A 26029-nucleotide genomic window follows, 5' to 3' on the forward strand; every position below is an offset into this window, starting at 1 on the left:
ACACAGGTTTGGTGGCTCAGTGTTGGACTATGTAGTCTAAAAGGCCTTTTTCATCCATCGACACCATACAGCATTTGGATATTCAACCTGGGAATGCACGAGGGTATTGTATAGAAGCAGAAATCTTTCTCTGCCCAGATATTAATTTGGTTGTTGTGTGGTGCCCATGGTGCGATGTGCTTTGTTCATGTATTCCTGGCATACTGTGTGTGGATTAGTACCATTTTTGCAAGTTTTCAGTTGGCAACTGAAAACTTGGGGGTAATAAATTGATTGCTGCTTCTAAGATTTTTTTTTTTTTCCTCTGAAGTTCAAAGCAATAATGTGGCACCCTGTCTGCATCCAAACGATGTTGAAGCCTCTCTTTGAACTTACATTTTAAATATGCCATCACCTGCATAATGTCTTTTTAATGAAAAAGGTGGGATTAATAACACACATCCCGTCATACATATGTGGAATAATGCCATATGATGAATTTATGTATACTGAAAGATTATTGGTATATAGTGAAGTGTTGAATGTTGTATTTTTACAAGCTGCTGGTTTCCTTTGATGTGTGAAATAAAAATGACAAATTGTGGGGCCTTCCCAGGATCACCCAATGCATTTGTGGATCTTTTTTTCCTCCCTTCCACCAAAATGTAATACAGCTTTAAGTGCTGAAGAGAATTTTTTTCTGTATTTGTGTCAAAGCTACATTTGCAAAGAAATAAAATTACCAAAAAAAAATTAGACACAGTCTGAAAATGTCTTAAAGCTCATTATGTTATTTTAATATGGTGAATTACAAGATTAAAGCAGTGTTTTGAGTTATCTACCCAAGCTGTCTGGGCTGGATTCACTCATTCATTTACAGTTTCCAGCGCGAGAAACTGAAACGGAGCTTGTTGCAGTACCTTTAAGACGCCTGTAGATGGAACTCGTTATTGTGTAAGGACTTTGCGGACCTGTACATCCCATGATGCTTCACTGCCCGGCTGTAGACGTATTTCCAACCAACACTAGAATAGAATTAAGAGCTTTTCTCCGCCATCTTGTGATGGGAACAGATTATTGCAATATGTTTGATGTAAATGTCTAATTCACAAAAAGGACAATAAATCGCAAAACAGTGAGATTAATGTATTAGTGTGTAAGTCTGAAGTGACAGCTTTGCGGTACATTGGGTCAAGTGAAACTACATTCGCTATTTGTGTGGTTTGTACTGTTACATTAACTGTTAATTTCTTTTAGTCGTGTCGCTTAAATAAATGTGTAATGTGCGGACCCTGACTCAGAGTCAGTCCTTGTGTTTGTATACTGTGACTAACCAGGACATACATAATAAACATGTTGCAGTTACGACAACAGAGTAAATGCAACACCAGTAGGAGGAACTGTTGTAATTAACAGCATTAATATTTTTTTCAATCGTGGAATTGTTTTTTTTAACTACAATGAAAACCAAACCTTAAAATATTAGTTTATTAGTAGTAGTATAACATAGTAAAATAGTAGTATATTACCATAACAATAGAAGCTACAAAAAAGAATTACAGTAGGCCATATGATTTATTATTTTTGATATTAGTCTAGCCATTATGTGATGAACCCTCACTTGTAATAATGCAAATGAAAACGTTCTGAACATTTAAGATTGTTTTCGAAATTTAGTCCGAATGATTACCTACAGAAGATGGCGGCCACGCCGATCAACGGTATGTACTCTCTAGTGTTCGGTGTGGTTCTAGGTTTTGGGTGAGACAGATCAGAAAAGTCCGTGGAGCGTCTCCACAGAATCTGCGCACTGTATTGAGTTGTAGTCAACGTGGCAAGAGTCGATCTTTGAAAATATCTGTCCAGGATTTGTTGGACGTGGCTCGTTGGTCTAGGGATATGATTCTCGCTTAGGGTGCGAGAGGTCCCGGGTTCAAATTCCGGGCGAGTCCTGTATATTTTTTAAATTTATTTGAAAGCAATGTTTATGCACAAAATCCATTATTTCCTGCAGTAACTATGTGCAAGAAGTATCTTATTATTATATTATAAAAGAAATAATGCACAAGATGCAATATTTCATGCAGCAACTATGTGCAAGAATGATCTTATTCTGATAATTATAAATATTTATGCACAAGACGCAGTATTTCATGCTGTAACTATGTGCAAGAATGATATTATTCTGAAAATTATAAAAGATGTTTATGCACAAGATGCACTATGTCATGCTGTATCTATGTGCAAGAAGTATCTGATTATTCTGATAATTATAAAAGAAATATTTATGCACAAGATGTACTATGTCATGCTGTAACTGTGCAAGAAGTATCTTATTATTCTGATAATTATTAAAGAAATATTTATGCACAAGATGCACTGTCATGCTGTAACTATGGGCAAGAAGTATCTTATTCTCATAATTATAAAATAAATATTTATGCACAAAATGCACTATGTCATGCTGTAACTATGGGCAAGAAGTATCTTATTCTCGTAATTATAAACTAAATATTTATGCACAAGATGCACTATGTCATGCTGTAACTATGGGCAAGAAGTATCTTATTCTCATAATTATAAAATAAATATTTATGCACAAAATGCACTATGTCAAGCTGTAACTATATGTGCAAGAAGTATCTTATTCTGATAGTTATAAACATTTATGCACAAGACGCAGTATTTCACGCTGTAACTATGTGCAACAAGTATCTTATTCTGACAATTATAAATATTTATGCACAAGACGCAGTATTTCATGCTGTAACTATGTGCAAGAAGTATCTTATTCCGATAATTATAAAATAAATATTTATGCACAAGATGCACTATATGCTGTAACTATGTGCAAGAAGTATCTTATTCTGATAATTATAAATATTTAAGCACAAGACACAGTATTTCGTGCTGTAACTATTTGTAAGTGCAAGAAGTATCTTATTATGATAATTATAAAATAAATATTTATGCACAAGATGCAGTATTTCATGCAGTAACTGTGCAAGAAGTATCTTATTATTCTGACAATTATGAAATAAATATTTATGCACAAGATGCAATATTTCATGCAGTAGCTATGTGCAAGAAGTATCTTATTATTCCAATTATTACGAACAAAGCACACATCAAAATACAAAAACATACTATTCATCTTAAATCTGACAGTGACAGTTTTGCATTACTTTAACACAGACTAAAACATGGTATTTAGTCAGAATTACACTGAGCTCCAAATCCCCAGAGATGCATTTATACTGGGAGATTGTTAGATATAGTCACTAGGAAATATAATAATTTAACATCCCAAAATAATGCAGCAGTTAGAGAACAACCACTAGATATTTTTTCTTTATTAAATGTTGCGCTTGTAGGTCTATAGAATGGGGCATGTGATGACAAGAGACACAGAATAGTTGTTGCACTGGTTTTTCAACCCAATATTAAACATGATAAATCATCTCATGCACAATATGTTTTATTTCAAAGTCACAACACATTGTTGTTAATTGACAAAGACAAGTGTTAAATGTTTATTTCAAATGTGTAGGTGTTGACCGAAATAACTACATAGTTGTGTTAGTCAAACACTGAATAGATATAAGATATGGATGTGATGACAGTAGATATCGAAAAATCAGGCGTATTCTCATGTTAACGCAAGAATACTGTGCCAACAGCGAGACAGGGAAATGTGTTCATGTACAGATTTCTAGCTCAATTCTGAATTGTAGACAGATTATTTTATTTGATTCATTTATTTATTTTGACTAAATTGTTTGCCTTTGTTTTTGTTTGGTTGGACAGTTATATTGTCTATTAGGAAACCTTTAATTTTGGGGGGGACCAATTAAATATTAAATAAAATTATAAAATATAAATTAATTATAATGATCTAAAATTTCATGTGAGAAAAACAAAATCGTGAATAATGGTAACGCAACATAAGTCTGTTTTCATAAAGCTTGAGGCCGGAAACCAAAAGCAGACCCCATAATAACCTATTTGAGAACTGTGCACAAAGGAATTAGTAGTATAATAAATAAAACAGTCAAACATATAGCATTAGTATCTTCATTCAGCTGTGTATATTATATGGTCACCAACCACTTTATTAGTTACACCATGTTAGTACCAGGTTGGACCCACTTTTGCCTTCAGAATTGCCTTAATTCTTCATGGCATAGATTCAACAAGGTGTTGGAAACAGCCCTCAGAGATGTTGGTCCATATTGACATGATGGCACAACGCAGTCACCCGTTCAACCAGTCTGGCCATTCTCTGTTGACCTCTGACATCAACAAGGCATTTTTGTCCACATAATTGCTGCTCACTGGATATCTTCTCTTTTTTAGACCATGCTCTGTAAACCCTAGAGACAGTTGTGTGTGTAAATCCCCATAGATCAGCAGTTTCTGAAATACTCAGACCAGCCCATCTGCGACCATCAACCATGCCACATTCAAAGTCACTTAAATCTCCTTTCATCCCTATTCTGATGCTCGGTTTGAACTTCAGCAAGTTGTTTTCACCACATCTAGAATGTGGCTGGTGAGTGTATCATGGCCTATATGACATAAGCTGTCATTGAAGGTTGTGATTCATCCAGGCAGGAGATAGCTAGAAGTTCTTGGTGTCTATTCTCCACCTGGCACAAAGCAACAGACAGCCCAACACACGTGTTAAATTCTGCCTGACTCGATGGCCAAAGCCATTTTAATGCCCATCGCCCATGTTCTGTAAATATCACACACACTTGCGCTCCTGGGCATGTTTGCTTAAAAATAGGTGTGGCCTAGAACATTTATATTGCCTGTTTGGCAATATATGAACATTTGCACTTTAGACCACCAAAAACCAGGCTAAAGTCTACCTCTGCGTATGTATTTCATTAACAACTCTGAGCCACGCTTACATAAGCTGGTTTATAATGCATGGCTGCAGGTACACCCTGCTTGCCTATATATTATCACAAGTCACCTGCAATGGAGCATTTGTTTGACATCCTGTTATGGCCACTGTAGAAAATAAAAAAATACAAAAAAAATGGTTGGATTTATGTTTGGGCTACAAATACACATTGGAAACAACCCAAATGTATTTGCCTCGATCTGTGCGCCCACTTTCAAAATGTGTTCCCATGTTTAGTCAAGACATTTCTCCAAATAACTTGTTAAAATTATTTTTTATTACTGACATGGATGAGCGGTGAAACGTCTTGGAGACTAAACAAGAAGACGAAAATACTTTAAAGTTAGGCAACTGGGGTTTTGTTCTTCACTCTATCATTTTATTGATCCATATACCAGCCGAGCTGGTGGGGCAGACTTGGTTTGCTAACCGCCATTATACCAAGGACGAAAGAAAAAAGAAGCATAAGAACAAGTCTGAAAGGCTCTTAACACATGCGTGAAGGGCAGTTTGTATTTGTACTCAATTTCCCATCGTCCCCTTCTGTTTCCGTTCCTGCGCACAGCTGTCTGATTCGTCTGATCGCTCCGTTTAGCGTCAGTGCCATGACAACAGAACGAAGTGCTTCAGCAAGAGGGTGGGAAATGTAATTTTTTTTCTATGTGTCTGAACTCGGAGTACCAACTGCTTGCTTCACGTTACGGTAAGAAAAACGCTGGAACAGTAAGCAATGTGTTTTGTCTTTTGCGGAAATGTTACAAAGGGCAGCCACACTCTTGCTGTATTTTTTTGCTAGCTTAGTGCAGGTAACTTGGAGACCCAAACTAGCCGATTAGTGGCTAAGCTAATTTTAGTTCATCGGAACGATAACCTTCTTGTGCAGCAGAGCTAGGGTTAACATTTAAAACATGTCGTCATGAGCATATAGTGCAGCATCTTGATTTTTCTCGCGCCTATAGTCATCGTGGGTGTAAACCAGTAAATCCTCAGGTGTCATGTGCTTAAAAACACAGAACTATTCAAAGTATATTCCAACCTACGACTGCAGCATTTAGAGGTTTGAATCTGGACAGCTCCTTAGTTACTTCCATCAGGAAAGTATCGTGTTAATAAGCTGGACTCGCAAAAACCTATGACTGGATTCTGGTATTTTCTGCATGGACAAAAAAAAAGGCAGCAATGTGGATTAGTGGTTAGCACTGTTGCCTCACAGCAAGAAGGTCATGGGATTGATTCCCACCTGGGCCATCCGTGTGGAGCTTGCATGTTCTCCCTGTGTTTATGTGGGTTTCTTCTGGATCCTCCGACTTCCACACCCCACATCCAAAGATATGCAGGTTAGGTGAATTGGAAACTTTATACGTTTCCAGGTTCTTCCTTGTAAAAGAGATCTTAATTGTGGACTAACGTGGTTAAATAAAGGTTCAATTTAAATAAAAAGTGGCTATTTGTACATAGCTGTATTAACAATCCTAAATTCTATTTGTACGTAGCACAGTCTTGTTATGGGTAAGGTTAGGGTTAAGGGTTATTGTTATTGCCGTGGTTAGGGATAGAGGTTATGGTTAGAGTTAGGATTAGTGGTTGTGGTTAACAAAAAGAATCTATGTATCACTAGCAAATGCATGTCCGTACATAGCCTTGTGACCGCATGACCCATATTGACCAATGAGAGAGACTACGTACCTATAGAATTTCATGATACAAATACGGCTACTTTCGAATAGTCACTGCCAAATATTGTCGATGGTGGCTCTCTGATGAAATGCAAGCTCTTACCCATTACCCATATATACAATGCCAGTCAAAAGTTTGGACAGACTTTCCCATTCGGTGCCTGCATCCGTGTAACACATCAAGGGTGTTGCTTGGTGTGTTCTGTGAAATTCATGGAGCAGGAGGAGGTAATCAGGAAAGTAACGTGTTAATAAGCTGGACTCGCAAAAACCTATGACTGGATTCTGGTATTTTCTGCATGGACAAAAAAAATCAGGCAGCAATGTGGATTAGTGGTTAGCACTGTTGCCTCACAGCAAAAAGGTCATGGGATCGATTCCCACCTGGGGCCTTTCTGTGTGGAGCTTGCATGTTCTCCCTGTGTTTATGTGGGTTTCTTTTGGGTGCTCCAACTTCCACGCCCCACATCCAAAGATATGCAGGTTAGGTGAATTGGAAACTTTTTGTGTCCAGGTTATTCCTTGTAAAAGAGATCTTAATTGGACTAACGTGGTTAAATAAAGGTTCAATTTAAATAAAAGTGACTATTTGTACATAGCTGTATTAACAATCCCAAATTCTATTCGTACGTAGCACAGTCTTGTTATGGTTAAGGTTAGGGATAAGGGTTATTGTTATTGTGAGACAGGCACTGGAAGGAGGTGAAGTGATCCTGGACAAATAGACAACTACAGCAGATGTGGTGATGCAGACAACTAGGAAGGTACAGGGTGTGACATCTGGACAGAGGAAGGAAAATAACAAGAGTTGGTGGTGGAATGTAGATGTACAGGAAACTATAAGGAGAAGATTGTTGGCAAAAAAGAACTAGGAAAAGCAGACAGGAGTACAAGGAGATGCAGGGTAAGGTGAAAAGAGATGTGGCAACGGCTAAGGAAAGGGCATATAGCCAGCTGTTCATGAAGTTGAACACTAAGGAAGGAGAAAAGTACTTATGACAATTGGCCAGACTGAATAACTGAGTAGGAAAGGTTTTGAAAGATGAAGGTGGAAATCTGCTGAAAAGTGAGGAGGACATGTTGAGAAGGTGGAGGGAATATTTTGAGGAGCTGATGAATGATGAAGAAAATGACAGAGTATGAGAGAGCAAAGTCTGGATGATATGAAGAGAGTAAATCAGGAAGTACAAGATATTAGTACGAATGAAGCAAGTTCAACTATGAAGACCTGAAAGGCAGTTATTCCAAATGACTAACGAGTGGAGGCATACAAATGTTTAGCAGAGATGGGAATGGAGTTCATACCAAGACTTTAATAAAATCTTTGGGAGTAGAGAAGAAATGTCTTGGTTTTGATTTTTAGGAATAAGGATGAGGTGCGGAGCTGCAACAACTACAGATGTATAAACTTCATGAGACATAGTGTGTAGTCTTGGGAAAGTGTAGTGGAAACAAGGCTTATAAAAGATGTGAAGATCTGCAAGCAGCAATGTGGTTTCATGCTGAGAAAAAGCACTACAGATGCAATGTTTGCTCTGAGGGTGCTGATGGAGAAGTATAGAGAAGGCCAAAAGGAGTTGCACTGTGTATGAGGTTTTACAGAAAGCTCATGACAAGATGCCAAAAGAAACATTGTGTTATTGTATGAGGAAGTGCAGAATGTATGTTCAAGGACAGTGTGACAACAGTGAGGTGTACAGTAGGAATGACAGATGCATTCAGGGTGGAGGCGGGATTACATCAAGGAATGGCTCTGAGCCCTTTCTAGTTTCCAACTGGTGATGGACATGTTGACGGATGAGATCAGACAGGAGTCTCTGTGGACTATGGTGTTTGCAGATGACATCGTGATCTGTAGTAAGAGCAGAGAGCAGGTTCAGACTGGCTTAGTGAGGTGGCCAGTAGGCACAAGATGGAGTACATGTTTGTGAGTGAAGGGGAGCACATTGAAATTGTGTGGTTGTAAGGAATAAAGGGGGTGACAGTAGATAAGTTTAAATACTTGGGGTCAACTGTCCAAAGTAATGGAGAGTGGGATAGCGAAATGAACAAGAAAGTGCAGGCAGGGTGGAGTGAGTGGAGAAAGGTGTCAGGAGTGATTTGTGACAAAAGGGTATTTGCAAGAGTGAAATGGAAAGTCTACAAGACAGCAGTGAGACCAGCTATGCTATATGGCTTAGAGATGGTGGCACTAACAGGAGGCAGAGCTGGTGGTGGCAGAGCTGAAGATGCTGAAATTTTCTTTGGAAATGAGGATGGACAGAATTAGGAATGAGCTTGTTAGAGGGACAGCACAGGTTTGATAGTTTGGAGACAAAGCCAGAGTTGAGACTGATATGGTTCAGACATGTGCAGGAGAGGGACCCAGGGTTTATAGGGAGAAGGATGTTGAGGATGGAGCCATCAGGCAAGAAGAGATGAGGGAGGCTAAAAAGAAGTTTTATGGATGTGCTGAGGGAGGACATGCAGATGGTTGGTGAAACAGAGGAAGATGCAGAGGACAGGTTCAGATGGAAAGGGTTGAGTGGTGTACACTGGCAACCCCTAATGGGAGCAGTCAAAAGAAGTGGCCAACAGCAAAGTACATTTATGAGTGGCTTTCCCAGAGAGGCACTGTTTTGTTTAATGAAGATTAAAACCTCTTGGAAATATATTCTTAAATAGCGCTACAGAAGTTATTTCATTTCAAACTGTGAATTTGAATTTCACATTTTTTATGATTCATGAAACAGTGGCTAAGGCAGAGTAGAAGGTACTGCAGAGAGAAGGGATTCTCTTTCTGGATTAGTTGTCTGTTCCACCTGCTCAGCATTTACCACACAGGAAAGCTGCTTGCCATCACCAACCCTCTCACCCCACCCCCAACCACTGACACTTGTATCAACAGAGAAGATGTCAGGTTTACCTTCATTATTCAACTCATTATCCAACTGATTATCCAAAGCGTTGTTTTAGTAAACAGTTGGTGAGAAATCATAGCTTCAACGTTGATTGAGAGTTGAAATTGACAACTTACTTTTCGCTAATGCCTGATATAGTGTTGGGAAAGTGTAGTGACACGGACCCACAACAGGGGGCGCAAATGAACGGTCAATAGATGAGCCAAAAAGTAACAATTTAATGTTGTGAATGTGCACAACGAACATACAGACAATCACAGAATATCATAACAGTCAATACACAGAGGTGACGTGTGGGCAGGCTCGAGGATAGAAGACGTCTGTCCTGAGAAGAGCCGGAACCACACGATTTCCGCCGCCCCAGAACCTGGTGAATACTGGAGCCGCCAAGTCCCGAATTCCCAGGTGATCACCGTCCCCGACTGTCGGATCTGGTACTGCTGGCGAAGAACAAAGACAGTCAAGTGTGGGTGTGTGTACACTCAGTAACAACAACGGTGGGAATGCCACCTCCACCTCTCATTCAATATGTTGCAGCGGTCTCAGCTGAAAAGGAGCGCCGTCTTGTACAGCCTCCTCACAAACGACCGGTTCTCCTGCAAATTCTCACAATAACAGAGTTACAAATCTCACAAAAAGGCTGAGAGTATTACCTCCTATGAAGTATGATATCTCGGCAACGAGGTGGAGATGACGTCTGGTCTTTATGGAGTGAGATGATGTTGAGTAGATGGGTGACAGCTGTCAAGAGGTAATGAGAGACAACTGTCACCCCCGGCTGTGTCCATGGCGGCAGCGCCCTCTCGTGCCTGAAGCCCGCACTTCAGGCAGGGCGCCCTCTGGTGGTGGGCCAGCAGTACCTCCTCTTCTGGCGACCCACACAACAGGACCCCCCCCTCAGCGGGCGCCTCCTGGCGCCCGACCAGGTTTGTCGGGGTGTCGGCGGTAGAAGTCGGCCAGGAGGGCCGGATCCAGGATGAAGCTCCTCTTCACCCAGGAGCGTTCTTCGGGTCCATACCCCTCCCAGTCCACCAAGTACTGGAACCCCCGACCCATCCGACGGACATCCAGGAGCCGGCGCACCGTCCAAGCCGGCTCCCCGTCGATGATCCGAGCAGGAGGCGGCGCCGGTCCGGGAGCACAGAGGGGTGAGGTGTGGTGAGGTTTGATGCGGGACACGTGGAAAACCGGATGGATCCGCAGTGAAGCCGGGAGTTGGAGCTTCACTGCGGCAGGACTGAGGACTTTGAGGATCCTGAAGGGGCCAATGTACCTGTCCTGAAGTTTTGGGGAGTCCACCTGGAGGGGGATGTCCTTCGTGGAAAGCCACACCTCCTGCCCGGGCTGGTAAGCAGGGGCCGGGGATCGCCGGCGGTCTGCATGGGTCTTCGCCCTCGTCCGGGCCTTCAACAAGGCAGAACGGGCGGAGCGCCACACCCGACGGCACTTCCGTAGGTGGGCCTGGACCGAGGGCACACCGACCTCTCCCTCCACCACGGGAAACAACGGGGGCTGATACCCCAAACACACCTCAAATGGGGAGAGGCCGGTGGCAGAAGACACCTGGCTGTTATGCGCATACTCGATCCAGGCCAGATGGTTACTCCAGGCCGTCGGGTGCGCGGATGTGACGCAGCGGAGGGTCTGTTCCAAGTCCTGGTTGGCCCGCTCTGCCTGTCCATTCGTCTGTGGATGGTACCCGGACGAGAGGCTCACGGTGGCCCCCAGTTCCCTGCAGAAGCTCCTCCAGACGTGTGAGGAGAACTGGGGACCACGATCAGAGACGATGTCGGAGGGTATCCCATGCAGACGGACGACGTGGTGGACCAGGAGGTCTGCTGTCTCCTGGGCTGTTGGGAGCTTTGGGAGGGCCACGAAGTGGGCCGCCTTGGAGAATCGGTCCACTATCGTGAAGATGGTGGTGTTGCCCTGGGACGGCGGGAGGCCCGTGACGAAATCCAGGCCGATGTGGGACCAGGGGCGATGAGGCACCGGCAGCGGCTGGAGGAGTCCTTGGGCCTTCTTATGTACTGCCTTGCCCCTGGCACAGGTGGTGCAGGCCTGGATATATTCCCGGACGTCGGCCTCCAGAGACGCCCACCAGAAGCGCTGCCGGACAACTGCCACGGTCCTTCGCACCCCTGGATGACAGGAGAGCTTGGAACCGTGACAGAAGTCCAAGACTGCAGCTCTGGCCTCTGGTGGGACATACTGACGGTTCTTCGGACCGGTTCCAGGGTCCGGGCTCCGTGCCAGGGCCTCCCGGACGGTCTTCTCCACGTCCCAGGTGAGGGTGGCCACGATAGTGGACTCCGGAATGATGGGCTCCGGTGGATCCGACAGCTCTGTTTTGACTTCGTCTTCGTGTACCCGGGACAAGGCATCCGATCTCTGGTTCTTGGTCCCGGGGTGATAGGTGATCCGGAAGTCGAAACGCCCGAAGAACAGTGACCAGCGGGCTTGCCTGGGGTTCAGCCGCTTGGCGGTCCTGATATACTCCAGGTTCCGATGGTCAGTGAAAACCGTGAATGGCACAGACGCTCCCTCCAACAGGTGTCTCCACTCCTCAAGAGCCTCTTTCACCGCAAGGAGTTCTCGATTGCCGACGTCATAGTTCCGTTCAGCCGGGGTCAACCTGCGGGAAAAATAGGCACACGGGTGAAGAACCTTATCAGTCTCTCCGCTCTGGGACAGCACGGCTCCTATCCCTGAGTCAGAGGCGTCCACTTCAACCATGAACTGGCGGCTAGGGTCGGGCTGCACCAAAACTGGCGCAGTAGAGAACCGTCGTTTCAACTCCTTGAACGCGGCTTCACACCGATCCGACCAGGTGAAGGGGACTTTTGGAGAGGTCAGGGCTGTCAGGGGGCTAACTACCTGACTGTAGCCCTTAATGAACCTCCTATAGAAATTAGCAAAGCCGAGGAAATGTTGCAGCTTCCTACGGCTTGTTGGTTGGGGCCAGTCTCTCACCGCCGCAACCTTGGCCGGATCAGGGGCGACGGAGTTGGAGGAGATTATAAACCCCAGGAAGGACAAAGACGCGCGGTGAAACTCGCACTTCTCGCCCTTCACAAACAGTCGGTTCTCTAACAACCGCTGCAGGACCTGACGTACATGCTGGACATGGGTCTCAGGATCCGGAGAAAAGATGAGAATATCGTCCAGATATACGAAGATGAATCGGTGCAGGAAGTCCCGCAAGACGTCGTTAACCAAGGCTTGGAACGTCGCGGGGGCGTTGGTGAGGCCGAACGGCATGACCAGGTACTCAAAGTGACCTAACGGGGTGTTAAATGCCGTCTTCCATTCGTCTCCCTTCCGGATCCGAACCAGGTGATACGCATTCCTAAGATCCAGCTTAGTAAAGATTTTGGCTCCATGCAGGGGGGTGAACACGGAATCTACCAATGGCAATGGGTATCGGTTGCGAACCGTAATCTCATTCAGCCCCCTGTAATCAATACATGGACAAAGTCCGCCATCTTTCTTGCCCACAAAAAAGAAACCTGCCCCCATCGGGGAGGTGGAATTCCGGATCAGCCCGGCAGCTAATGAGTCCTGGATGTAGGTCTCCATTGATTAGCGCTCAGGTCGTGAGAGGTTGTACAGCCTGCTGGACGGGAACTCAGCGCCTGGAACCAAATCAATGGCACAATCGTACGGACGGTGCGGGGGAAGGGTGAGTGCCAGATCCTTGCTGAAGACGTCAGCAAGATCATGGTACTCAACCGGCACTGCCGTCAGATTGGGAGGGACTTTGACCTCCTCCTTAGCCTGTGAACCGGGAGGAACCGAGGATCCTAAACACCCCCGATGGCAGGTTTCGCTCCACTGAACCACCACCCCAGATGGCCAATCAATCCGGGGATTGTGCTTCAACATCCATGGGATGCCCAAAATCACGCGGGAGGTAGAAGGAGTCACAAAAAACTCAACCTCTTCCCGATGGTTTCCAGACACTACCAGAGTTACTGGTTGTGTCTTGTGTGTGAGTAAAGGGAGGAGGGTGCCATCTAGTGCCCGCACATGCAATGGCGAAGGAAGCGCCACCAGAGGGAGCCCTACCTCCCTTGCCCATCTGCTGTCTAGCAGATTCCCTTCTGACCCCGTGTCCACCAGTGCTCGGGCTTGAAGGGTTAAATCCCCGCTCAGGATTGTGACTGGGAGTCGTGTGGCAATTTGTGTGTCTCACTTGAATGGTTTGACCCCTCCTTAGCCCAGTCTCTAAGGGCGGTTGTTGTCGTTTTGGCCGTTTGGGGCAGTTTCTCTGTGTGTGCTCAGTTGAGCTGCAGAGAAAACACTCTCCACGGATCAGCCTCCCCATTTTGGCCCTGTGCGTTTCCCTAACAACGTCAGCAGGGGGAGCTGTTGCCCCACAAAGCGCTGCGGCTGTGGAGTGTGGGGAGGGCGGCGCCTTATCGAACCCGGAAGGGAGAGGGGCGGCGCGTATCCGGTCACGTCCTTCGCCTCGCTCCCGACGGCGTTCCTCCAACCGATTGTCTAACCGTATAACGAGATTGATAAGCCCATCTAAATCCCGCGGTTCCTCCTTAGCTACCAGCTGCTCCTTCAGAACCAACGACAGTCCGTTTACGAAGGCGGCGCGGAGCGCAACGTTATTCCAGCCGGAACTCGCAGCCGCGATGCGGAAGCTGACTGCATAAGCGGCTGCGCTCTCGCGTCCCTGTCTCATTGACAGCAGCACAGTTGAAGCGGTCTCTCCTCTGTTAGGGTGATCAAACACTGTTCTGAACTCCCCCACAAACCCAGTGTATGCTGATAACAATCGTGAGTTCTGTTCCCAGAGCGCCGTAGCCCAGGCGCGTGCTTTACCCCGAAGCAGAGCAATCACATAAGCTATTTTACTAGCATCTGATGCGTACGTGACGGGACGTTGTGCGAAGACGAGCGAACACTGCATAAGAAAGTCCGCGCACGTCTCCACACAACCTCCGTACGGCTCAGGAGGGCTTATGTATGCTTCAGGGGATGGTGGGAGGGGTTGTTGAACCACCACTGGAACGTTTATATCCTGCACAGGGTCGGCAGGAGGACGAGCCGCAGCAGCGCCCTGAGCGCTCGCCGCCATCTGTGCGGAGAGAGCCTCCACCCTGCGGTTCAGGAGGATGTTTTGCTCAGTCATTTGATCCAACCGAGCCGTAAAGGCGGTGAGAATGTGCTGCAGCTCACCAATCACGTCTCCTGCAGACGCCTGCGCTCCCTGCTCTCCCATTGGCCGTTCAACAGCCGGGTGACGCCCCTCGGAGTCCATGCCGCTGGCCGAGATATCCTGTTGGGAAAGTGTAGTGACACGGACCCACAACAGGGGGCGCAAATGAACGGTCAATAGATGAGCCAAAAAGTAACAATTTAATTTTGTGAATGTGCACAACGAACATACAGACAATCACAGAATATCATAACAGTCAATACACAGAGGTGACGTGTGGGCAGGCTCGAGGATAGAAGACGTCTGTCCTGAGAAGAGCCGGAACCACACGATTTCCGCCGCCCCAGAACCTGGTGAATACTGGAGCCGCCAAGTCCCGAATTCCCAGGTGATCACCGTCCCCGACTGTCAGATCTGGTACTGCTGGCGAAGAACAAAGACAGTCAAGTGTGGGTGTGTGTACACCCAGTAACAACAACGGTGGGAATGCCACCTCCACCTCTCATTCAATATGTTGCAGCGGTCTCAGCTGAAAAATCTCACAAAAAGGCTGAGAGTATTACCTCCTATGAAGTATGATATCTCAGCAACGAGGTGGAGATGACGTCTGGTCTTTATGGAGTGAGATGATGTTGAGTAGATGGGTGACAGCTGTCAAGAGGTAATGAGCGACAGCTGTCACCCCCGGCTGTGTCCATGGCGGCAGCGCCCTCTCGTGCCTGAAGCCCGCACTTCAGGCAGGGCGCCCTCTGGTGGTGGGCCAGCAGTACCTCCTCTTCTGGCGGCCCACACAACATATAGTATGAATTAATATTGTGCCTGTTGCCAACAATCTTTTTTTCAGCCTTTGCTCACTTGCCAATATAAAAATATCATTACCTGTGAGTCCTCTAAGTGTGTTGCAGAGTATCACTTTTACATGTAAGAAGGGATACTGTAGTTTAGTTCACACAACTGTATACGTCCATATGGGGAACTGCCTTCCACTCACTTGTCATGCCAGAATGCAACCTCCAAATATTGTGAGCCCTTGTCCAGTGAAAAAAAAATGAAAGAGATAGGGAGTCAGTAACGACTGCGTTGTTATTTTTGTTTGCTCTTATATACTGTACATGAGTTGCATATCAATTCAGTGGTACCCAATATATTTGGAACACTTCTTATTAACCGATCAGTCTTCTGAACTAGGTTAACTCTGTCTCTTGACTCTTAACTATTTTGATGGCAAATATGAAGGCTTAACACATTATGATTCCCCTCAGGAAGAATGTCTTTCTTTTTTTTCAAATATGGTTCATATTTTAGAGTGCCCAAGATAGGTTTTTGAAAATATATCCATTTACATAGAAAATAATACTTTCACCTCCTCATCTGCTTGTTATTATATAAATAAATTTGTTTGTCTTCTGGGTTTGTTTGTGCCAGCATGACCCAAACCCAATTACAAAGTGAATGAATGAATAAATGAATGAATGAATGTCGTGAAAACAGGTCACACCAAAACACATTAGTATGGTAGGAAAGTAGGTTTTTCATCTTTAATCACCATCATGTGCCAGAACAAGTTTCTATCTCCAGAAAAAAGAGATTGCTCTAAATTACATTGTTGGTTTTGTACCAATCCGGTGGGAGGGCAACAGTTATGTAAACTCATTTAATCAGTTAATCAAATAAATCAAATACACTTTATTTAGTTTTGTGGGCAGCACGGTGGATTACCTCACAGCAAGAAGGTCATGGGATCAGTTCCCATCTGTGGCCTTTCTGTGTGGAGTTTGCAACCGGGTGCTCTGGTTTCCTCCCACATCCAAAGACATGCAGGTTAGGTGAATTGGAAACTTTATAATTGTCCAGGTCCCCCTTGTAAAAGAGATCTTAATTGGACTAACGTGGTTAAATAAAGGTTCAATTTAAATTTAAAAAATGTGGAAGTGGCTATTTGTACATAGCTGTATTAACATTCGCAAATTCTATTCGTACCTAGCACAGTCTTGTTATGGTTAAGGTTAGGGTTAAGGGTTATTGTTATTGTCATGGTTAGGGATAGGGATTATGGTTAGAGTTAGGATTAGTGGCTGTGGTTAACAGTTTACGAAACTACGTATCACTAACAAATACATGTCCAAGTACGTAGCATTATGACCACGTGACCTATATTGACCAATGAGAGAGACGCTACGTACCAATAGAATTTCATGATACGAATACGGCTACTTTCGAATAGCCACTGCCAAATATTGTCGAGGGTGGCTCTCTGACAAAATGTAATCTCTTATCCATTTCTTGTACTAACCTTTTTCATCTCTATTTATAATTGTACTAACCTTTTTCATCTCTATTTATAAAGTATATATACAATGCCAGTCAAAAATTTGAAAGCAGAATGTTTCCACAGTCTTATGTACTGTATACATAATCAGTTTCACTTTATTTTTGCTCAGCTCAGACTTTTGTATATCACAAAAATGTAAATTTTCTTCAAGAAGGACACAAAACAAAAAAATATGCATGTCAAATTTGAAAGCATATAATGGACAAATATAAAAACAAAACCCAGAACAGAGTTTTTGACAAAAAATGGCATTCACACCCACTTGTGGTTGTTTTTGGTGTAGCTAACACTGTGGCAACAAGGCAGAACCTGCTTGCTTTTGGAACCAATCTCAAGTGGGCAGTGAAGGATGTGCAACTTTTTTTTTGGTGGGCTTTATCTGAGACCATCCAAGATTATCGGTTGGGATTCTGGTTAGTGGGTACCAAAAAGTAGGAATGAACCTCAGGTGCTAGTGAAGCTACAGTTTCTGGACCAGAGTCTAAAAGGTTACTGGTTTGATTTTGTGTCTGCTGGTTAATCAAGAGTAGTACTTGCAATTGTAGGTCACTAGCTAATAGCAGTCTGCCTCTTGGTAGGAGGGGTCTGGTTAGGTTTAATAACTCCATCTTTTGCTGACTTCTGTTATTCTTCTCTACAAGAGTCAAGACAGAAGTCAGACTACCAGAGCAAGAATTTTAGCTGAGGAAGCTTCTGCGATTAGAAGCGAAACGTCCTCTCGCTCAGGCAACCCAGTCCAGTCAAAGATTCAAGCTTCTGTATTATGGAAACCACCTGGACAGCTGAGAACCTTCACAGAAACAGGTTTCCCAATATAAAAAATTCTAAAATTATCAGTGATAAAATTATCTTCCACTGAGTGACTGTGCAAGAAGGAGAAGAGTGAGGAAAGACACCAAGACACCCAGACAACCCAGAAGAAGTTACAGGCTTCTGTTGTGAAAGTGTAGTGACACGGACCCACAACAGGGGGCGCAAATGAACGGACAATAGAAGGAGTCAAATTTGAACACTTTACTGTTGTGAATGCCACAACCATACACAGCAGATTATAGAATGATACAAAGTCAATGGATAAACGTTTCGTGTGGGCAGGCTCGACGATAGGAGACGTCCGTCTAGAGAAGAACCGGAACCACACGATTTCCTCCGCCACCGAACCCGAAGGATACTGGAGCCGCCAGGTCCCGAGTCCCCCAGGTGGCCACCGTCTCCGCGTGTCGGATCTGATACTGCTGGCGAAGAGCAAAGACAGTCAAGTGTGGGTGTGTGTACACCCAGTAACAACAACGGTGGGAATTCCACCTCCACCTCAAATCACACACTCGTGCAGCTCCTGTTTAAGCACTTATCTGGAAAGAGTGAGAGGCGAAGACGTTGGCACTCTCACAAACCACCAATCAGCTGACAAGGCTCCACAGGACAACGGCTGCTAACAGAGCACACGTAAGTTATAATTCCTTTAGTACGGCAGAGAATATTACCTCCTTAGAAGAACGATATTTCGGCGACGTGGTGGAGGTGTCATCCTGCTTTTATCCGGGATGAAGTGCAGATGATCGGTGACAGCTGTCACAGTTGATGAGTGACAGCTGTCACCTCGGCTGTTCCTGTGAGGCGGCAGCGCCCTCTAGTGCCTGAAGCCCGCACTTCAGGCAGGGTGCCCTCTGGTGGTGGGCCAGCAGTACCTACTCTTCTGGCGGCCCACACAACAGGACCCCCCCCTCAACGGGCGCCCCCTGGCGCCCGACCAGGCTTGTCCGGGTGGCGACGGTAGAAATCGGCCAGGAGGGCCGGGTCCAGGATGAAGCTCCTCTTCACCCAGGAGCGTTCTTCGGGTCCATACCCCTCCCAGTCCACCAAATACTGGAAACCCCGGCCCATTCGACGGACGTCCAGGAGCCGGCGCACTGTCCAAGCTGTACCCCTTAATGAACCTCCTGTAAAACTTTGCGAAGCCGAGGAACTGTTGCAGCTTCCTACGGCTCGTAGGTTGGGGCCAGTCTCTCACCACCGTGACCTTGGCCGGATCCGGGGCGACGGAGTTGGAGGAGATTATGAACCCCAGGAAGGACAAAGAGGTGCGGTGGAACTCACACTTCTCGCCCTTCACAAACAGCCGGTTCTCCAACAACCGCTGCAGGACCTGACGTACATGCCGTACATGAGTCTTAGGGTCCGGAGAAAAAATGAGTATATCGTCCAGATATACGAAGATGAATCGGTGCAGGAAGTCCCGCAAGACGTCATTTACCAAAGCTTGGAACGTCGTGGGGGCGTTAGTGAGGCCGAACGGCATGACCAGGTACTCAAAATGACCTAATGGGGTGTTAAATGCCGTCTTCCACTCGTCTCCCTTCCGGACCCGAACTAGGTGATATGCGTTCCTAAGATCCAGTTTCGTGAATATTTTGGCTCCATGCAGGGGGGTGAACACCGAATCGAACAAAGGCAACGGGTATCGGTTGCGAACCGTGATCTCGTTCAGCCCCCGATAATCAATGCATGGACGAAGACCGCCATCTTTCTTGCCCACAAAAAAGAAACCTGCTCCCATCGGGGAGGTGGAGTTCCAGATCAGCCCGGCAGCTAAGGAGTCCCGGATGTAGGTCTCCATCGATTCGCACTCAGGTCGTGAGAGGTTGTACAGCCTGCTGGACGGGAACTCCACGCCTGGAATTAAATAGATGGCGCAATCGTACGGACGGTGCGGGGGAAGGGTGAGTGCCCGATCCTTGCTGAAAACGTCAGCAAGATCGTGGTACTCAACCGCCACCGCCGACAGATAGGGAGGGACTTTGACCTGCTCCTTAGCCTGGGATCCGGGAGGGACCAAGGATCCTAAACACAAAAGATGGCAGGTCTCGCTCCACTGTACCACCACCCCGGACGGCCAGTCAATCCGGGGATTGTGTTTTAATATCCATGGGAACCCCAGAATCACACGGGAGGTAGAGGGAGTCACAAAAAACTCTATTTCCTCCCGATGATTCCCTGACACCAGCAGAGTTACTGGTAGTGTCCTGTGTGTGAGTAAAGGGAGTAGGGTTCCATCTAGTGCTCGCACCTGCAATGGCGAAGGCAGCGCCACCAGAGGGAGCCCTACCTCCCTGGCCCATCTGCTATCCAGCAGATTCCCTTCTGACCCTGTGTCTACCAGTGCTGGGGCCTGAAGGGTTAAATCCCCGCTAAGGATTGTAACTGGGAGTCGTGTGGAAATATGTGTGTGTCCCACGTGAATTTCTTGGCCCACCCTAAGCCCAGTTTCTAGGGGCGGGCGTTGGTGTTTAACCGTTCGGGGCAGTCTCTCAATTGGTGCTCAATTGCGCCGCAAACAAGACACGCCCCGCGGGGAAGCCTCCTCTGTCTATTCGGTGGTCTGAATGTGGCCCTGCTCGTGTCCATAGCTTCGTCAGCAGGGGGAGCTGTAGTCACACGGGGCGTAGAGGCCATGGAGCGTGGGAAGGACGGACCTTTTTCGGACCCGGAAGGAAGAGGGACGGTGCGTGCCCGGCCACGCCCTTCGTCTCGTTCCCGACTACGTTCCTCCAACCGATTGTCTAACCGTATAACAAGGTCGATAAGCCCATCTAATTCCCGCGGTTCGATCTTGGCCATCAGGTGCTCCTTCAGGACCGACGACAGTCTGTTTACGAAGGCGGCGCGGAGCGCAGCGTTATTCCAGCCGGACCTCGCAGCCGCAGTGCGGAAGTCGACTGCATAAGTGGCTGCGCTCCGGCGTCCCTGTCTCATTGACAGCAGCACAGTTGAAGCAGTCTCTCCCCTGTTAGGGTGATCAAACACGGTTTTGAACTCCCTCACAAACCCAGTGTACGTATGAAGGAGCCGTGAATTTTGCTCCCAAAGCACCGTAGCCCAAGCGCGTGCCTCTCCTTGAAGCAAATTAATCACATAAGCTACTTTACTAGCATCAGACGCGTACATGACGGGACGTTGTGCAAAGACAAGCGAACACTGCATGAGAAAGTCCGCGCACGTCTCCACACAACCTCCGTACGGCTCTGGGGGGCTTATGTATGCTTCAGGGGATGGTGGGAGGGGTTGTTGAACGACCACTGGAACATTTATATCCTGCACAGGGTCGGCAGGAGGAGGAGCTACAGCAGCGCCCTGAGCGCTCGCTGCCACCTCTGCGGAGAGAGCCTCCACCCTGCGGTTCAGGAGGATGTTTTGCTCGGTCATCTGATCCAACCGAGCCGTAAAGGCGGTGAGGATGTGCTGCAACTCACCAATCACGCCTCCTGCAGACACCTGTGCACCCTGCTCTCCCATTGGCCGTTCAATCGCTGGGTGACGCCCCTCGGAGTCCATGACGCTGGCCGAGATATCCTGTTGTGAAAGTGTAGTGACACGGACCCACAACAGGGGGCGCAAATGAACGGACAATAGAAGGAGTCAAATTTGAACACTTTACTGTTGTGAATGCCACAACCATACACAGCAGATTATAGAATGATACAAAGTCAATGGATAAACGTGTCGTGTGGGCAGGCTCGACGATAGGAGACGTCCGTCTAGAGAAGAACCGGAACCACACGATTTCCTCCGCCACCGAACCCGAAGGATACAGGAGCTGCCAGGTCCCGAGTCCCCCAGGTGGCCACCGTCTCCGCGTGTCGGATCTGGTACTGCTGGCGAAGAGCAAAGACAGTCAAGTGTGGGTGTGTGTACACCCAGTAACAACAACGGTGGGAATTCCACCTCCACCTCAAATCACACACTCGTGCAGCTCCTGTTTAAGAGGCGAAGACGTCGGCACTCTCACAAACCACCAATCGGCTGACAAGGCTTCACAGGACAACGGCTGCTAACAGAGCACACGTAAGTTATAATTCCTTTAGTACGGCAGAGAATATTACCTCCTTAGAAGAACGATATCTCGGCGATGTGGTGGAGGTGTCATCCTGCTTTTATCCGGGATGAAGTGCAGATGATCGGTGACAGCTCATCAACTGTGACAGCTGTCACCTCGGCTGTTCCTGTGAGGCGGCAGCAGCCTCTAGTGCCTGAAGCCCGCACTTCAGGCAGGGCGCCCTCTGGTGGTGGGCCAGCAGTACCTCCTCTTCTGGCGGCCCACACAACAGGCTTCTGTGGCTGTGATTGGAGAAATTGTGCATAGTGCGTGCTTTGCATTTTGTATCACCAGTTACACAACTTCATTATAAAGTGGTATAGAGGAGGGTTTTCTTTTACCAAAACATTAAATCTAGGCTTGCATCTCAGATGCTTTTTTTTTTTTTTAAAGAAAACCCACTTCATCATGAAGCTTCTCCTTCTAGCACAGTCAGTCAGTTTTTGATAACTGTCTACTCCACACAGATTTACCATAGAGTGTCATACTGTTTGTATTTCTTCATAACTGATGTAAATAAAGTTCAAGACATATTCAGTGACTTGGAAATGTTCATGTATCCATCCCCTGACTTGTCTGAAGAAAACTGGCAAACTCATTATTTACAGGTATTATACCAAAGAGGTTGATTACTTATGCAACCCATCATCATGGCTTTTATATTTTTAATTAATTTATATCAAGTTGTAGCGATTGACTTTCAGTTTGAGTCTAAGGAAGATGATTTTAGAAAATTTTATATTGAGAAGCCTGATTTACTTTGTGTATTTGAAATGCCATAAACAAATTAAAATGCGTGTAATCCCAAGGGGCTAAATACTTTTGCAAGCCAGTGTAGTTTTTCCAGCTTCTATTACCTACATTTTGTCAACATTGGCAGCCAAGATAAACTACAGTAAAATGCGCATGTAATGGATTCAGGTGGACCAGCGAATTTTGTCCATTATAATCAAAATCCACTGTATGTATAAAACGGGCAAAATCCGCTATATGTATAAAATGGACAAAATCCATTATATGTATAAAACAGACAAAAGCTGTCATATGTATGTAACGGCTTAGTTACAGTCAGGAGGCGCCGATTCAGGGCTGTACGCTTAGCTTTTTCAGTAGGAGTACAGGTGCTCCTAAATGAAAAAATTTAGGAGCACAGATAAAAATTTAGGAGCACTGTGAAATTTCTTGATGCAATTTTATTATTAACGCAAAGACACATACTGTACAGAGAGTACCTTTTCCACACAGACATGCACATTTTATATGATTCTATTGTTGTATTTATTTCATTGTTTTTTTTTACTTCCTTTTCTATCGTTATTTACATCATTGCTTTTGTCCATTTCATTACTTTTTGCTGTGTATTTCTTGTATTATTTTAAACCCTCACACACACATAACATCCCGGTCCCACTTTTTATACTCAGGTCACCTGCTACGCTTAGCTACATTCAACCAACAGTCCACAGCAGGATGTGGATCAAAGTCCTCTAAAGCTGGCCCCTCCAGGGTGATCCTCATGAGGTCTTCAGTGGTGGAGACCGCTAGGCTGCTTCTTTTGGTGCTCTTCAGCGTTATTTTTTACAATTATTATAGACGTTTTAAAGCTGTAAAACCCCTCACTACACACTTTATACACTTTTCTCAATCAGGCATGAACATTTTCTCACTTTTCTCTCGTGTGTAAACACTCTCAAAGTTCAAACCTGTGTAGAAAAATAAGACCAACCTGTTTTCAGGCCCAAACATTTGTTTGAGAAATAAAAATAGAACGTTTTCCTATAAATAATTATGATGGCTTTTAGAAGTAACAAATTTAATTTTAATGATCAACGTACGAGGTTGGACACAAGAAATTAATAATAGTGACTGACCAGTATTTCACAGTTCGTCTGATCGCGCCTCTTCATCCTGACGCCGCTGCGCTGTCATGTCTTTTTCCACTGACTCACACCTCGCTGCAGGTGTCTTTTTCCAAGTGTAGAACACAGTTATGGGTCGTTGTTGGCGTTCTTTTTTCTTCTGGGTGAGAAGATTCTTATAAACAGACACGCAGAACACAATGCGTGTGCTCTCCCTTCGCGGTGTCGCGACCGGCTGCTTGATGAGGCCGCGGAACACAATGCACTGTAAAAAAAAAAAGCATGCAAAATTGGACTAAAAAAAATCTGCGAAACAGCGAGGCCGCAAAAGGTGAACCGTGTTATAGCGAGGGACCACTGTATTTATTTTAGGAGCAAAATGCGAATGTAAGGGTTGAAATACATTCTCGCACACGTGCGCCCGTTTTATTTTTTTCCTCGCACAATCAAATTTTAGGCGCAATATGCGAGCAAAACGCTTGCACTGTACAGCCCTGCGAATGATCTGCGGGGAATCCCCAGCACCATTTAGGTGTATTTCATTTACGTATTTCCTTGATTAAATGCCTGACCTTGAATAGGGGCCTGCCTCATTTAATGACCTTGTCAAAAGTTTGTTTGTAAAAATAAACTCCTGCATTAAATAAGAGCTGGACATTATGCACAATAAAAAGATTACATTTGGTCAAGTCGTGCTCTTTCCTAAGTCTGATACGGCATGGTACCTTAAAATCCTAAAGTCTGATTTATGCTTCTGTAATTCCATGGCCATGCAATGATGTTGATGTGTGCGTGACCCTTTTAATGTTCTCCATCCTGTCTTTATGCAGTTTACAACAGGAACAGTGTCTTTTTTTCTGGATCATCTTGTCCCTGACCTCCACTTCTTTATTTAATCATCAACTTCCAAACCAACGGTACGGTACGTAGAATTTTCCTCCATTAGATTGGATCATTTGAGCGGCTTCTTCTGCCTCTGTGTTGCAAAGTTTGCCATATTTGCAGACTTTTCTGCCAAACCTATTTGATCCATGATTGAAATGTAATCAGTGTGTGCACTGCAAAAGTATATGATGGAAGTATGGATGTATTCCACTGAATACAAGCACTCTTCTGGTTATTAATTGTGTCTACACTGAATGTTATTTAACAACAGTCCCGTTGTGAATCACTAGCAGTTAGCATTCGCTAGCGGTTAGCTTTCGCTAGCTAGGTCGACTCCTCCCCTCCCCCCGTCGTTACATTTTATAGCTGCTTCTTTTTTACCCGTTTAATACTTCTGTTTGTTTTTCAGTCGAACTGCTGTGAATTTTAAGTAATTATTTTACTCCTGTGTAAAATCTTAGGAGCGGCTAGCATTTTCGCTAGCGGTTAGCTTGCGTTAACTATTTCGGACCCCCATCATCATTTTTTCATTTCATTTTTTTATACTTCTGTTAATTGACTGTTTAGTGTATTTTATAGCTGCTGCTTTTTTACCTGTTTAATACTTCTGTTAGTTTTTCAGTGTAACTGCTGTAAATTTTAATTCATTTATTTGCGTCTGTGTGTGCCTTAGGAATGATTAGCTTATCCATTATTGGTTAGCTTGTGTTTGCTTGGCTACATTCTTGAATTTCTTAGTGCAAAAGTACACTACAAATCCTACTTTACACCCTCCGTAAATCCTGGGTGATGTTGGAAGATAGTGTGGCTCTCTTAGAGAGCCGTGTCCGTTAGAGCAGCTTCTTACCTCAGTGGAGTTAGATGTTACGGGCACTCCAGATGAGGTTAGTGTTGGGCCGGCTAGCGAGCCCATTAGCATCAGCTTATAAATGCCGGCTGTGGAGGATGGCTTTCGGACGGTGGCTAGGCGGAGGAAGCCCCGTAGGGCTTGGTGCATGGTTGTGGCACCCCGATCACACTCGCCAGTGCGAACTGTGAATCGGTTCTCCCCCTTGGATTTGCCTGATTTGAATTCTCTGAGCGCACAAGTGACTTCCACTCCTGTCTCCAGGCGAAACACCAGACTTTAGTGATATGGGATTCTATCACCCGCAAAGTCAGGTTACAGATACCGGCTGACGTTAAATGTATTCCTGGGGCCAGAGCTCCCAACATTGCATCTCGTCTTAGGGTGCTGACACTGCAGAAGTGAAGACAGATGAAGGAACATGACATGAGATATATTCACATAGTTATTCACGTTGGCACCAATGATATCAGGATGAAGCACTCAGAGGTCACAAAAATGGACATAGAGAGGACTTGTGACCTTGCCAGAAAGATGTGTCGGCATCGATTAATAATCTCTGGTCCCCTCCCTACCTACAACGCGCGTGGAAT

General features: G+C 45.5%; 1 protein-coding gene and 1 non-coding gene across 2 annotated transcripts in view; both read left to right on the plus strand.

The window, feature by feature from the left end:
• Nucleotides 1–1859: 1859 nt before the first annotated feature.
• trnap-agg lies at nucleotides 1860–1931 on the plus strand. The gene has a single exon. It is a non-coding gene; the product is annotated as a tRNA-Pro (tRNA).
• Nucleotides 1932–5486: 3555 nt separating this feature from the next.
• Nucleotides 5487–26029, plus strand: part of bbs9 (Bardet-Biedl syndrome 9) — a 390202-nt gene continuing 369659 nt past the window's right edge. The window contains 1 exon segment of the mRNA XM_034173643.1: nucleotides 5487–5594. The gene's annotated coding sequence lies outside the window, so the exon portion shown is untranslated.

This window comes from Thalassophryne amazonica, chromosome 7 (genome assembly GCF_902500255.1).
Source record: "Thalassophryne amazonica chromosome 7, fThaAma1.1, whole genome shotgun sequence".
NCBI classification, from domain to species: domain Eukaryota; kingdom Metazoa; phylum Chordata; class Actinopteri; order Batrachoidiformes; family Batrachoididae; genus Thalassophryne; species Thalassophryne amazonica.